The sequence below is a fragment of the Gracilinanus agilis genome, chromosome 2, assembly GCF_016433145.1.
Source record: "Gracilinanus agilis isolate LMUSP501 chromosome 2, AgileGrace, whole genome shotgun sequence".
In the NCBI taxonomy this organism is placed as follows: domain Eukaryota; kingdom Metazoa; phylum Chordata; class Mammalia; order Didelphimorphia; family Didelphidae; genus Gracilinanus; species Gracilinanus agilis.
In genome coordinates this window covers 37,784,063-37,801,077 of record NC_058131.1, presented here as the reverse complement: position 1 = coordinate 37,801,077, position 17,015 = coordinate 37,784,063, and positions in this window count along the sequence as shown.

Here is a 17,015-nt window from a genome sequence, read left to right as displayed (position 1 = left end):
AAAATGCTTGCTCTTCTCTTCTATAGTTACATCCTCATTTTCTTCAACACTCCTTGTATGATATGAACTAGCTGCCCTTTACCATCCTGGTTGCCTTCCTCAAATATTCTTCCTCTTGTCACTGTTATTCCTAAAATGATGTTTTCACAAGTGATAAATGCAGCAGTTCTCTTGCCTCTGTCACTTTAAGTCACATGTTTCTGATGCAGCCCAAGGTGATATGGGCATTTTTTTGGCCATTCTTTGGTACTGTTGACCCCTTTTGAGCTAGTCTTGGAAATCTCCCCCCATCCCCTTCAAGATAGATGGCTATATAACCACACCATCTCTATTTTGTACTTATTTAGTTGATGTTTTCACATTTATCCCCTTAAATTTCATCTTATTGAATTTGTTCCAGTGATCTTGCAGCTATTTTTATTCTGACTCTATTCCCATTGTGTGAACTATCCCTCCCAGGTTTGTCGAATCTGAAAATTTGATTTGATAAAGTATTCTCTCTGTGACTTGATCTAAACCATTATTAGTAATGTTAAACAGAACAGATCCTAGAACAAATCCCTGGGACATTCCACTGGTGATCTCCTTCCATACAAATATTGAAACTTTGGCATCAAATTGAATCATAATTAAAAACTGGAGATTCAGGGTGTTAGATTTGCCACAAGCTATAATTGTATGTTGCTTTTAGGGAGAAAAATGAACCCATTATCATCATGTCCCTCTTTCTGGTAACACACAGTTATCTTAAATTGACACTATTCTAGGTGCTATGGAAGATTAAGGAAAACATGGTCCCTGATTGCATGCAGCTTACAGTTGGGGTCTAGAGGTAAGGGTAGGGAAACATAACATATAAAAACAACTAATACATAATGATCCATGATAAATGTAGAGTTTGTGTTGCCCCAAGTAAGGAAGAATCATTGTTTTTTGTTCTTGTTTATGTTTTTAACAAGCATTTATTAAGTGCCTAATATGTGCCAGGCACTATGCTAAGCACTTTATAAACATTCATTTTATTCTCAAAACATCCCTGGGAGGTAGGTGCTAGTATTATCCCTATTTTATAGATGAAGATATTAAGGTAGACAGGTTAAGTGATTTGCCTAGGGTCATACAGCTAGTGAATATTTGAGGTCAGACTTGAACTCTGGTCTTCTTGATTCATAAGTCCAGGGCTCTTGCCATTTCACCATCTAGCTGTCTCTTACATAGAGAAGGAATCAGAGAAGGATTCATGGAGGGTGCATGTACTGGGCCATAGAGGATAGGGAGAATTTCAACAGATAGAAATAGCATTTGGAAAGGTATTACAGATTTAGTAGGGACTTTGAACAAAGGTGGTATGGACAATGATGCAGAACTAGTCAAGAGTCTAATTAGCCAGAGCAGAGGCTGTACATAAGAGGTGACTGTAGTATAGGATTTGCACTGGGAGATCAGACATCAGTATGGTGCTGAAGTTCTGTATAGCTGGCACTTGTAAGTCCATAACTTTAGATCAACAACTTTAATCTGATATACCATAAGTCATCTTACCTCATATTCTTTTCATCATAATGAGATCAGCCAGATTTAAAAAATAAAAAAACTCCAAGTAGTTCATGACTCAATTCCATCTTCCCATGTACTTCTGAATAATGGCAAACCTAGCTCTGAAATTCTTTGGGTTGTGCCAGGAAGTTTGAAGAGTCCTTCGGACAGATGTAGACCATCTTTCCTTTGTTTGCAAACAAGAATCTGAAAGTACCACTATGTAGTTATATGACTCATCATGGCCAGTTGGACAGGTATAGTCTGATACTCCAGATTTAACATTGAGAGAAATTCAGAAACATTGTTTTAAAAAAGCTAGTATGTTGAAGTATAGAGTACATAAAGGAAAGTGAGAGGAAATCAGTCTGGAAAGCAGAGGTGGGAGCCAGTATATAGAAGGTTTTCAAAGCTAGGCTGAGGAATTTGGATCTTACTTGAGAAGACTGGGAACCATCAAGATTCATTTTGTTTTGGCATTTTAATAACTTCAGCAAACACCCACCCAACCTAATAAGGAGCTTACTCTAGCAGTTAAAGAAGAGCACCTAATGATGACAAATGCAAGTGAGGACATCAGGATTTTGGTTTAAACTTTTTGGTAGGATTGTGATGGGTCTGTTAGTTCATGGTTTGGAGACTATGCAATGCAGTACTTCTTTCCACATAATACATTACACTGGGAAAGGGCTGAATTTGGAATTAGATAGCCTGAGTTCAAATTCTGGATTTAAGTTTTACTCACTAGGCCACTTAACTTTTCTAGCTTCAGGATCTTATTCAATAAAATTAGGGTCTTGGATTGAATGAACTCTAAGGTCACTTCCAATTCTGCATCTACAAACCTCTCATCCACCCATGCAGATCAACAACTTGTAATTTACAGTCCTGAAGGTGGGGGGTGCCTGCATGGCTTGTCCTTATAAAACTAGTATGTATTAAGACTTGCACCCAAGTCTTTCTGGCCCTAAAACCCGCCCTTGACCCAATATTCTATAATAATAAATGTGTCTCATGTTTGTCATTGACAGTTTGTGGGAAGAAAGGAAGGATGTACCCCTTTATTGTAGTGATTTGGAACTGTCCTTAATGTGGCAGGCTCTGGCCAGGGCTAGATACATCATGAGGAAGGAAGTCTGTCTAAGAGAGCTGCTAGGATTTCCTAGGGATAGTATGGGTGCTACAAGAAGGTTAGCATTTCCCAGGGAAATCCCTGCCCCAAAGAGCAGATAGGATTACAAGCCACTGGTAACTAGAGGATGCTGGTAGACTAACTCTCCCTCTGCACAGCCAGCGAATAAGGTTTCTTTATTGTATGCTTAACTGTAGAGTTTGCAGAGGCGATGTATCTAGTAGCCTCCCCTGGACACATGAGCCTCCCAGCACAGGGGTCCTGTTGCCCCAGGAGGCATCCAAAGAAGCATTCTGTGAGCACCATGTCCAAAAGGAAAAGGGGGACAAAAAGAGAACTTTGTCCTCAGCTTAATGGGATTTGGGTTGCCCTATGTTGGAATCCACACCAGGACTATCAACATGTATCTTTCTCTGTATCCAATCATTGTATCCTTATTCTAAGTAAACTTATTCTTTTATATCCCTCTTTTGTGCCAGGTCATTTGTGCCATCCAGACGCCTGGGTTTAGGGTGGCTTCCTGAACCTCCTACCCTGCTTGCCCGTTGTATTTGGCCTAATTGTTGTTACCTTTTACTGTTGTTTTCATTTACATCCCTGACCTTATGTGTTGTTCTTTTAGTTCTGCTTTCTTCACTGTGTTACTTGATACAAGCATTTCTGTGTTCCTCTGAATCCATAGTTATCATTACATCCTTTTCGCCTTGGTGTTTGTCCCCAATTATTGAATCCATTTCCCCCTTCCAGATTTTTGCTATTGCATATAAAGTTGTGAGTTTCCTTAGGTGTTTTCTGCAATTGCTTATGGGCTGTTGTGTACCAGTTGCATCTTCTGCATTTTCTACAAGTCTTTTGGTTGAAATAAAAGCTGTCCTGTACTCAGTACTTTCTGTTACCTTGAGTGCTTTTATATGATCTAAGGAGTTTTGATATAACCCATTTTCAGAGATTTCACAAAATGAATACTGGGCTTTGGAGCAGTGAACTTGAGACTGATATTTTCTGTTCACTCCTGAGATCAGATACATCATAGAATCCAGAGCTTGAATCACCCCAAATCTTCCCGCCTCTCTGCAGGACGCTGGGGTTTAGGAACATTCTCCATCAACTCCCTTCTTAGCCTCCAGATGCTTCTGCTACAAAGAAGCTATTAATGAGTTTGGGGCAGGAAGAATAGTTTGCCCCCAATATCACCCCCACTCTAGAGAATTCTAAGAATTTCAGGAGAAGAAAGTTATAAGAGACAGTGGAAAAGAGGTCTAAGCAGGTTTATCAGTTCACTTTTTTTAGGAGCATGTACCAAGTGTAGTTTCTCTTAAAAGCCCCCTGTTATTTACTGTGGTAACTGGCCATGGCCCACAAAGAGCTTGCTTGTGTCTAAAAATGAGCATAACAGGTTTCACAGCTCCTATAGAAGCACTCAGTATTACAAGGCATATAAGGTACGGGACAACTGTTACTTCACCCTTTTAAAAGACTATAAACAAATGTAGACAATTTGTAAAAGAACTCAAAATTGCCCACAAGCAATCCACAGCTTTCCTCCTTTACTGATGTGCTCTACTTTTCTATCAGTGTCCTAAAGTTCTTTAGACAGCACATCTGAGTCATAGATTGCATATCTCTTAAAAGACAATTGAATTTATGGTTCCCATCATTAACCTTCTGTGGAATTCCTGGATTCCACCCAATTTTCTCCAAGGCTAATAATACCAAATTGTAGTTTGGACTCCAGGAGAGTATATATACTTGAGGGTTCCTGACCAAGCAATAATCCTTTTGGACTTGCACTATATTGGAATAACTTATTGTTCTCTTCCTCCTTCACTGAGAATTTCAGCTGAAGAAAAGTGGAAGGGAAAAGGCAGAAGGTGAAGCAAATTTGTTGATTCCCTAATAGGTCCTCTCAAAAGGACATCTCCCTGCACAGTCCTTTTTCCCTTCCAAGACTTAAAAACCAACTCATTTATCTTGAGGATAGCCAAATCACTAAAACATCCCCTAGGATAGTCTTCTCCAAGGTGAAGAAAATGTTAGAGTTTCTATTTCTATCCATTTAATACATAAGTTAAACTTTACCAATATTTAACATTTGGATGAAGATTGGTGTCCTCACTCAGACAACGTCACACAATTACCTATCAAAATGGTTTTCTAAGGGAAGAATGAGAGTACCAGATGCAGGAGGGTTGACTGTGGCACCTTCAGTTACTCATTTGGTTTCAGCATATTGCTTTGTTGTGATTTATATGTTCCTGGATAAGTGGCTTTATAGTTCACAGCCTCAATTAAACTAACATTCACAGAATGAACAAGTGGCTTAAAAGGATTCTTGTAAAAAAAATCTCAGATCGAAGAGAACATGAATAATATGGGCACAAATAAACTAAAAGTGGCAGAGCCAACATTTCCTACTCCTAATGTAGCTCTTTCTGCCATGTTACAAAAACAATGATAAGCTAATCAAATGTAACATGAGCAAAAAAATTTCTAAGTTATCAAGAAAATTATTTAAAATATGAATTTAAATCCATTATAATTAATGATGAACCTTGTCCTTTGTGAAAGGAGCTTTTATTATCTCCTACACTACTGACACATAGGCAAGGCTAGCTTTTACTTTTTACTAGTTTTTATCCTGCACCATTCAGAAAGGGGTAATTTTTCATTAAAAGGTGTTGAAACTGTACTTAAGAATGGACTGAGGCCCAAAACATTGATATAACTTCCTGGTGGCATGCAAGGAATCAGAAGCTCCTCCTTCAGGTTTTTGACATGTATATCAGTGTGGCCATTACAGAGGCAGATACGGTATGCTCAACTGAATGCCAGCTAGGTAGAGGGGTGGGTCTGGAGTTCAGAAGACCTTAGTGCAATTCCAGTACCATTCACTGGTCATCTGATCTTGGGCAAATCAGTTAACCTCTGCCTCAGTTTCCTCATCTATACAATGGATATAATAATAGCACTTACCTTGTAGGGTTGTTGTGAAGATATAAAGAGACATTTGTAAAAGTACTTAGCATGGTGTTGATGAATCAATAAGCATTTATTAAACACCTGTTATGTGCCAGACACTGTGAAGTGCTGGGGATACAAAAAGAGGCAAAAGATAGTCCTTGCCCTCAAGGAGCTTACAATCAGGGTAAATGTTTAATAAATACTTGTTCTCTTTCTTTCTGCCTCTATCTATATCTCTTCTCCCTCCCTTCTTGTTGAATATCCTTCCCTTAAAGAACCAAGAAATCAATTCTGAACCATCAAAGTAACCTGAGTCAGGCCTATTGTATTTATTGTTCTATTGGTCATTAGCTAATGATAGTATGAAACTATAATGATTATTAAGATATTAAAAAACTCATCATGTGTCATGTCCAAAAACAGGCTTGTAGGCATACTTTAGAAACCTGAAACTGAATTTTCTAACTTATTTTAAAATCTTACAAATGAAACTTTTCAGAGAGTTTGTGCTCATTCCTTAAAAATATTTATTAGCCCTTCTAATTAGCTTGCAAGGGCAATGGATTGACATCAGGGAAAATGGAAATTTAATACCTCGATTTCAACAAAAATCTTTATGTTGTTGATGGCTGGCACTGAAAAATGAGGACCATGATTTCGTTAAGTGCAGTCAGTTTCTTCCATTAGGACCTATTTATCATTCTATAACTGTTTCATCTATGACAGCCATTCAAACCAAGTACCAAAATAAGTCATTTAGAGCCAGACATTTGAATTGCTGTAAACTAAGATTTCCAAACATAATGAAGTCTATGGAATCACATTCCTCTTGCAAAAATATTGTTACTGATATTTGTTTATCAGAGAGGCAATATGGAATAGCCATCCTTAGATTCAGCAAGACCTTGCTTCACATGGTGGACCTCTCAGCGCTCCATTCAAGTCTTGAAGGCAAGCAGCTGAAAGGCTTAGTAGATATAGTGCTGGATTTGGAATCAGGAAGGTCTCAATTCAAATCCTGCCTCAAGACACTTCCTAATAACTCTGTGACCCTAGGCAAAACACCCTCTCTAAGCTTCAGTTTTCTCATCTATAAAATGGGGATAATAATAGCTGGGTTACCTTTTAGGATTGTTAGTATAAGATGAAGTAATATGAGTTAAGCACTTTGCAAATCTTAAAGCACTATACAAATGCTAACTATTATTATCTAAAAACATAAGTTATAAAATAGGTCCAGATCTGCATTGCTAAAGTTCCTTCACATGGTGTTCCCTATACCAATGAAATTGAAGATCTCTGCCCAAACTTTAATATTATTATTAATAAATTAGAATGTAAGCTCCTTGTGAGTAGGGAATATTTTTTGCTTTGTATCTCCAACCCTTAGCACTGTGCCTGGCACACAGTAGAAATTTAATGTTTATCGATTGATAGGTAAATATTGTACTAATTGTTCCTATTATTAATACTTTAAAGTGAGAGCAAAAAATTTTTGTACTATTAATAAGATTCTTAAAATATCATTTATTTCAAGTCAAAAACAAGCATTTATCATATTCTTATTATGTATTGTATTAAGCACTGGAGATACAAAGACAAAAAAAGGGTCACTTTTCATCTTTATCACATACTTAAAATTTTTTGTTATGTATATTTTATAATGGACATGATATATATTGTGTGTTAGTACATGTACATATATTGAGTGACTCCTCAAAAATTGTTTTTGGATAGGAATATTTAAACAAAAAAAGTAGGAGGCCATTGCCCTAGGAGATGCCAAGGAATAGTTCTAGACCATTTTACCTCAGGCAGCCACAGTCAGAGAAAGTTAATCAGGATTGACCTTTTCTATTTAACAAGGCACTAGTGGACGTGTCCATCATCTTTAGAACGAGACATGTACAATCTAAGATTCCAAACAAAAGCTGGATCATCAAGTGGATTTTGGAAATGTCCTTTGATAAGCGTATTTGAATTGCATCATGTGAACATATTCCCAGGCTGCTTCCTTTGAGAAGAAATAGCTGTGAGGAGAGGAGAGAGAATCCGGAATCCTCCCCTCTCTCACTATTGACCAAAGAAAGATCATGTAAACTTTTAAAGGTGGGAAGATTTGGCTTCTCCTGTTGGCATCCAAAAGGGTCCGCAGAACAACAGTAAATGAGAGTAGCATCTCCATAGAAGTAAAGAACCAACTAGATATATTGAAGAAAAGCATCTCAGGACTTTATAAGGAACCCAAAAGAAATCTACACCATACCTAAACCTTATGAGGACTCCATGAAGGGAGAAAAGGACTTCTATCAACCAAGAGCAATGAGTTACCCATTTGCCATATTGTGCTTTCTAAGCTAAGACCCACCTTCCCCGGGGGTCTTCATGTACTTGTGAGAGAATGTGTTTCTGGTTTGGGGAAAATCTTTTGTATCAAGTGTTCTAATATCACCTTAGAAAATACTCCTAACTAAAAACAAATAAAGTGTGAACGTGTCATACCCCTTACTCAATCTACTCTGGTGACTCCCTGTTGTTACCTTTAGGATCAAATATAAACTGTTTTTATTTCACATGTAAAGCCTTTTACAACTCGGCCCCTTCCTGCTTCCTTTGATGGCATAACCATAAACAGAGAAAAAACAAAATTATCACTTTTTGCAAATGATATGTTAGTTTGCTTAGAGAATCCTAGGGATTCAACTAAAAACTTAATTGAAACAATAAACGGCCAAGTAACAGAATATAAAATAAAACTACAAAATCATTCACCTTTCTGAATATTCTGCATATTCTATGGTTGTACTTACAAAATACTTTAAATAATTGGATAGATAATTGCTCATAGTTGGACCATGACAATTTAATAATAATGACAATGCTACCTAAATTAATTTACAGATACAAAGCCAACCCAATCAAACTACCAAAGAGTTATTTTATAAGGTCAAAACATTTTTTAAAATTCACTTGGAGGGACAAAAATCTAAGCATCTAAAGGTAAATAATAAAAAGAAGTGGAAAGGAAGTGGGCATCACTCTTAAGCTATACCACAAAGTGGTAATCATTCAGAATCATTTGGTACTGGTTTAAAAAACAGAAAAGTCAATCAATGAAATAGAAGAGGCACAAAAGACCCTGAAACAATCAAGCATAATAGCATAGCAAAGAAACTCAACCTCTAAATGCTATAGTAATAAAACTTTCTGAGAATATTCAGAAAACTAGAAAGTAGTCTGACAGAAATTAGGTTTACACCAACATCTCAATTGTATGCCATAATAATCACAAAATAGACATGACCTTGATTAAAAAAAGATCATATCATGCACAAATTAAAGGAATAGGAAAGGAGACACTACAATTATTGTAGGATCATAGGAAATTATGTGGACAATTTTAATTATACAAAATTGAAAAGCTTTTGTACAAATATCAATAGTTAAAATTAGTAGGGAAACAAGCAACTTTGAAAAATCATTGAAGCAAATTTCTCTCTTAAAGATCTGACATCTAAGGCATATAACTAATTCAAATATATTTTTAAAATTCTATTCCATAATAGAATGGTCAAAAGATAAGTACAGGCAGTTCTCAAGATAAGGAAGGTAAGCTATCAATAACTACGGGTAGAAATGCTCCAAAGCAAGTACATTTTCTGCAAGCTCTCAGCAACTGTCTATATAATATAGGCATGAAGCATGGAGTAACTATGCTTATTTTGGAGACAAGTCCCAAGATTGTCTATGATTGCAAGGATGGATTTGATCAGTTTTCTCTCCCACCAACTGAATGAACATTTTACTCCTTCAAGTCAAACCACATACTTTGACCATCCCTGCTTTAAATCATTTCTTTAGGGCCCAAAGTCTGGGCAGAAAAAAGAAAGCTGAAGAGAACACTATAAATATAGTTACAGATTTAGTGCTATATCAAATCAATCTAAAAATTATATATTTTCTAGGACAAGAAAAAATTTCTTTTGAACATAATAACAGCTAGCACTTTATAATACTTTATGATTTGCTTAAAAGCACTTTACATATGTTATTCTTTCAGGTAGGTGCTATTATTATCTCCTTTTTACAGATGAGGAAATTGAGAACCAGAGAGGTTAAGTGACTTGCCAAAGCTCACATAGGTATTTTATGACAAAAGCAGGATATGAACCCAGGTTCTATAGCTTTAAATCCAGTACTTTTTGTACTGTGCCTTATTTTATCTTAATCTGTATATCACAATAATTTCCAAATGAATCCTCAACAAATATAAAAAGTCGCAGTAAAAAAAACACAGAAGAAAATAGTTATCTTTCATGGTTTGGGATAGAGGGAGAATCTTAACCAAATGTGAAATAGGAAAAGTCAAGAAAAGATAAAAATAGGTAATTTCAATTATAATTTCATGTAGTGATTGTGCAAACAAAATGCATTTGGATAAAACATGAAGCTGTCTATTGAGGGAAATATCTCTGCATCATATATCTGAGGTGGGTCTGATATGCAAGACATGTAGCAAAGCACCACAAATATATGACCAACAGGCACTCCACAATAAACAAAGGTCAAAATATGCAAATATAAAAGAATTGCAAACTATTAACAACTACAAGAAGGCTTGCATCGTATCACTACTAAAAAAGAAATGCAAATTAATAGACATGTGAAGTTTTACCTCATTCCCAATAAATTGGAAAGTCTGACAAAAAAAAAGCAGAGTAAATTAATGTTGGATGGGTTTCCTTGTACACTGTTGCTAGATCTGTGGGTTGGTCCAATAATTCTGAAAAGCAATTTGAAATTATTATTTTAAAAAAATGATTGAGATGTCTATAGCTATCAAATTAAAGATCTCATTTCTGAGGGATACACACACACACACACACACACACACACACACACACACACACTCCAAAGAGGTCAAGGATGCATTGTATATCCAAATATATAATTTTCAGATTCAGTGCTAGGCTATCAAACTATGAAGGAGTGTTTTATAGACCTAGAGAAAATAAGGGCATATAGGTAATACAATAGATAGAGCACCAAGCCTGGAGTCCAGAGGACCTGAGTTCAAATGTGACCTCAGATACTCCGTAGCTTTGTGTCCCTGGGCAAGTCACTTAACCCCAATTGCATAGCCCTTACTAGTCTTTTGTCTTAGAAATGATAACTAAGACAAAAGATTAAGGATAAAAAAGGAACTAGAGAAAATAATTCGATTACAACATTTATTTAATCTCAAGGAAAATTTTTAAAAAATGAAGTGGGAATGAAGGAGTGAAGGGAAAGATTATGCTTCCAGGATTAAAATTCTATTTTAAAGTGTTAATCCTCAAAACTATTTGGTTCTGGCTAAATGACAGAAAATGAGTTCTGCTAAATAGGCTGTATGAATGTAAAGTGGTGCCTCATTCTAATGACCATTTTATTGATTTAAATGGGATAGGAATATGGAGAGTTATGCCTAAAACACTGAAAAAGCAGCCTCTGAAAGGAAAAAATTCATAAGGCAAAGATGAAGTGTTGTTTCCCAATACCTAATTTATATATACCTGATAAGAGAATTTTAAGGATAACTGAGAAACCCTAATACCTAGAACTATTTGGTGGCTCTGAGACAATTATATTACTTAGTAATGGCTTAATTAGCACAAATGTAGGTTTTGATCTACTAGTCAGTCTTAAGAAGAGTCTTTAGAACTGAGCTCAAGAAGCAACTTCAGAGCCAGATCTGCATCTTCCGAGAATCAAACTGTCTTCAGAATCTGAGAACCTATATTGCTTGCCACGTATTGAGCTGAATGGTTTCCATCTGCTGCTTGGAAGAAATAAATAGGAAAGATTGAAGGTTTTTTTATGAAGAATTGAATGGAGAAAAAAAAAAAGACTTAACTCCCTTTCCCTTTCTCTAAGGTCCCACTGGTTTGCTTCCAATTTAAATAAACCTGCCCACTTAATGACACCATTAATTTTTTTTTAACCTTTACCTTCTGTCTTAGAATTGGTACAAGTATCCATTTCAAGTCAGAAATGCTGGTTAGGGCTAAGTAATGGGGGTTTAAGTGACTTGCCCAGTGTTACAAAGCTAGGAAGTGTCTGAGGTCAAATTTGAACCCAGGTCTTTCTGACTCTAGACCTGGCTTTCGATCCACTGAGTCACCCAGCTGTCCCAGAACTCACTATTTCAGGTAATCAGAGTTATGAGTAAAAGACCACAAATAGGGAAGAAAGGATGGAGTAAAGCAAACTTTACATAAATATCTTTTTCATCTGTCCCAAGCAAGGGAAGGGACATACATGCCCTCATACACGCAGAACTTGGTGTAGGAAAACATCAAGAACAAGAGAGAAGTGGGGAAGAACTTGAGACCTTTCAAATTAGATCATGGGTTAAGCAATGAAGTCCATTATGACCGTTAATATTTAGCATAGAGCTAGAAATGTGAGCTGTAGTAAGTAGCAGTGGTAGCAGCAGCAATAACAACAGCCTGGTTTATATAGTGCTTTAAGATTTGCAAAGCACTTTGCAGATATCTCATTTAATCCCATAATAGCCCAAGGAGGTAGTGCTTTTATTAGCTTCATTTTGTAGAGATTAAAAATAATATCCAATATTCTGAGTATTATATTTAATAAGATTTATTTATAATAAACTGAATAAAAAGTTAGACTACAAAGTCACCTTTCTCAGCCTGCATGGAGGGGAAAAAGAGAGAGCGAGGCAGTGGAACCTCAGAACTTATACAACCGTGAAGACACAAATGTGGACAAAGAAAAAAACTCTAGGTAATACAGAAAGGATTTGGGGTAATGTAGTTTTAGGGGTTCAAGATATTTCTAACTATTCCTTTTTACAATGAAGAAACAGGCAGATAGAGGTTAAATTACTTACCCAACGTCCCACAACTAGGAAGTTTCTGAAGACAGATTTGAACTCAGGTTTTTCCTGATTCCAGGTCTATCCAGCTATCCATGGCACCATTTAGCTTTCTCTAGCTGTAATAATATGAACAGCAAGGAGGTGGGAATCAATGGAATAAAAGACAAAAAGGACACAATGATCCCTTTTGTCAGGTCATAGGATGGTTTATTTATTTGACTCCAGAGAATTGACTAAAATGTAACTGAAACAATAACATCAGCAACACAGTAGCAAATAAAATAAACCTATGTCAATCATCAGCCTTTCTATGTTAATATAACCCAGAAAGAAGAGGTGGAAAAATTCCATTCCAATATTTTTACAGGATGTATTAATTATATAAAATGCATAAGAATGGATACAGAATGGATATTACACAGCATGGATAAATATTTAGAGTTCAAGACTCAAGAGCTATATAAAACATGGTTGGGGATGTAGACTCTAAATCAGTGGTTCCCAAACTTTTTTGGCCTATTGCCCCCTTTCCAGAAAAAATATTACTTAGCGCCCCCCTGAAAATTAATTTTTAAAAAATTTTAATAGCAATTAATAGGAAAGATATATGCATTAATGTTTCTACATTTTTTGTAAAATATAGTAAAGAAAGGTGTAAATTAGAAACATTGAACTTTGAAATTATGAAACTATTTATTGAACTCAGAAATGTACCTGTGGCCATCACCACTCCCCGGATTGCTGCAGCACCCACCAGGTGGTGGTAGCACCCACTTTGGGAATTACTGCTCTAAATAATCACTCTAATCCAAATATAGATAATATGGAAATAGGTCTTGATCAATGACATATGTAAAGCCCAGTGGAATTGCTCATTGGCTGGGGGAAGAGGTAGGAGGGGAAGGAAGGAGCATGAATCATGTAACCATGGGAAAATATTCTAAAGCAATTCATTAAATAAACATTTTCAAAGTGCAAAAAAAAGAGCTATATAAATACAACTACAAAATCCTTTATAGAAATAAAGACAAACATAAATAAATGGAGAAATTATAAGCACTCAAGGTGAGACTATCAATGTTATAAAATTGATAATACTATCCAGATTGATTTACTTATTCAGTGCAATATGAAACAAACTTTCAAGGGATTAACACAGACAGCAATATAAAATAATAGCAAAATTAGTCTGGAAGATAAGGTCAATGGCTTCAGGGAAATAGTGAAAAAAAAAGGGGAAGCAAAAGAGACTTAGCAATACTAGATATCCAAATATATAACAAAGCAGTAATCATTAAAATTATTTGGAACTGACTTAAAAAAATAGGAAAAAATCACTGGGACAGTTTAGGTACACTTCATACAAAAGAAAACATAGCATCACAGTATTTGATAAAACCAAAGATTGTAACTACTGAGGTGAGGTGTAATGGTGGGGCACCAGGGACATTAATTATTATTATTAAAATGTAACTAAATGGTTTGTGGGTCCACCCTGGGTTGAAGGAGAGACAGGACCAACCAGGATAGAGAGACCAGGATTCACTGCCAAGCTTTTAACTGACACAGGAATGGCAGTTGGCCCAATGGTCACCCAGCTCACCCTAGGCCAGGGTCTATGGAACCAGCAGGCAAAGGTAAAAGTTTATACAGTTTAATTGAGGGTAACTAAATAAAGGATGGGATAGGGGATTCTACACTTAAAACCTAAGGGCAAACCACAGGGGGCAGGGAAGGACTTAACTACCCTATCCTATTGACCTAAGCCAGGCAGGGCCCAAGGGAGCAGTACTGAAGTCACAGGGAAGGCTCCTTCAAACCTGGTTCCATCCAGGTTTGGTCAGCTCAGCTAAAAGGCCAATTGGGGTTTCACGGTAATCCAAGGATGGTCACAGGATGCCAAGAGCCAACTCTACCAGGTGATCCAAGGTACCCAGGTAGGGAGAGTGAGTTTGAAATGCTGTCCACCAAATCCCAAACCACTTTCCCACTTGGTGCATCTCTGCAGGTCTGTTGTCCACTTGCTGAAAGCCTTCACCACTCAGGATCCCAGGGAATCTAGATGCAGTTTTTCCCTAACTCTGAGATCTCCCAGGGTTAGCAACAGTTATGTCCAACTACTAATGGAGTCTCTCTCAGAGCACAAGCCCCACTTCCTGCTCCTTCATTCCATCTTGGAATCCTCCAGCCCTTCCTGCTAGGTCCAACACTAACACTAAATTAATTGCTAAATTAACCCTCACAACAGAGGTCACTATTCAACAAAAAACTATTCAGAAAATCAGAAAGCAGTCTGTCAGACATTAGCTTTAGACAAACAATGCACATGATATTTGACAATAAACTCCAATTAGATACATTGCCCAGATACGCAAAGTCATATTGTAAACACATTGTCAGAGCAAGGAAGTTTTGCTGCTATGGGAAGAAAGGGCACATCGAGAGAAGAGATAGAGAGGATCAAAGAAGATGAAATGGACAATTTTTATTATATAAAATTGAAACAAATTCAATGACTCTACTACCATCCAGCACAAATCACCTGTATATGGGCAGCTAGGTGGAAGAGTGGATAGAATGCCAATCTTGGAGTTGAGAGGACCTGGATTCAAATCTGGCCTCAGCAAACCCAGATGTGTGACCCTGGACAAGTCCCTTAATGCTCATTGCTTAACCCTTGCTCTACTTCTTAGAAATGATACTAAGACAGAAGGTAAGGGTTTAAAAACAACAACAACAAATAGCTTTTATGAACATTTGGGCTGGAAATAGCTTTATACACATCTCATGTTTCTTTTGAGCAACTACAATTCTATTTTGCTCATATATGTATTCAAGATATATAAGGCACTTATTCAAATATACAAGTAATTTCTAACATGTAGTTTTTTTTGAAAAATTTTAATTTTTTCCCATTACATGTAAAAACAATTTTTAACATTTGTTTTGTTCTGAATTCTTTCTTTCTCCACTTCCATCCCTGAGACAGCAAGGAACAAGCCATTTCACATAGGCTATTCATGTGTAGTCATGAAAAACATATTTCCATATTAGTCATGTTGTGAGAAACATAGACCAAAACTTAGTAAGCTTCAATCTACATGTGAGACTCCCATTTTTAATATGTAGTTAAAGAAATAGAATTTCCTAAAAGAGGAACTTTAAGCCCTCACGAAGTATATGAAAAAATGCTCCAAATCATTAATAATTTAATTCAAATTAAAAAAACTTTGAGTTTCCACCTCACACCTATTAGTCTGGCAAAGATGATGATTGTTGGAGTTGATGCAGAAAGATAGACAGCCAAATGGGTACAGGGATAGGACCTGTGTATACCTTTTGACCCAAAGATGCCACCAGTGTGTTTATTCTCCAAAGAGATAAAATAGCAATATGTACAGAAATTGCTTATAGTAGCTTTTTGTTGTAGCAAATAACTAAAAAGGGAATACCCTTCAACTGGGAAATTGTTGGACAAACTATGGCATATAAATATGATGGAATAATTGTGATCTTAGAAAGGACTAAAAAAAGATGATTTGTATGAACTGATACAGAGTGAAGTAAGAAGAGCTTGGCAAATAATTGATGCAGAACATTTTAAAGAAAAACAACTTTGAAACTTTTAAGAATTATCCTCAATGCAATTACCACTCATGATTCTGGAGGATCAGTGTAAAGCCTGCTATCAATCTCATGAAAAAACAGTAAGAGACCCAGAGTATATAATGGTGTAAATCTTTTTTTGACTTGGGAAATGTGGAGATTTTCTTAATTCTGCTCAATTGTTACAAGGACAAAAATGTTTTTGTTGTCATTTTTTATTTGGAGAGGATTTCAAGACTGGGGAGGGGGAGCCATCAAAAACGTTGTAAAAAAAAAAAAGAAGCCATTGAAACACTGTTTGAAATACTCAAAAAGAAAAGAAGGAAGTTTAGAAAAAAATACAGGTAAGCACATCTCTTTAAAAGTAAAATATTGTTGAAAAATCTATTTCAGATTGCTTGCCTCTCAGGAAGGAGGAAAAGAGAAAATTTGGCTCAAAATTAAAAAAAAATCAAAAGTTAAAAATTATTTTTACTTGTAGTTGAGGAAAAAATAAATAATTTTAAAATGTAATTGGTATATGTTTACCAAAATAAATAAAAAGAGAGTAATATGTTGAATTTGTTATATATTTTTTATTGTTTTCTGTAAAATTCTCTTTTTTTCTCTTCTACTTCGTATGTGAAAATATTCACTTTTTTTTCATATGTCTTATTACAATTCAGAATTTAAAAAATAAATTGGTAGTTGCTTGGTAGAAGGCTTACTAGATGAGTATCCAGAATGTCCCTGAAGAATAGGATAATGACAGATAAAAAACAAACCTAGAAATGCTTCTCAAAAACCACCTCCCAAGCTTCCTAAGATGTGACCAGTTACCCAGCCAAATCTCATGACTTTTGCTTAGTCCTCATTCTTTTTGACCTCTCTGTAGCCTTTAACATGATTGATTACCTT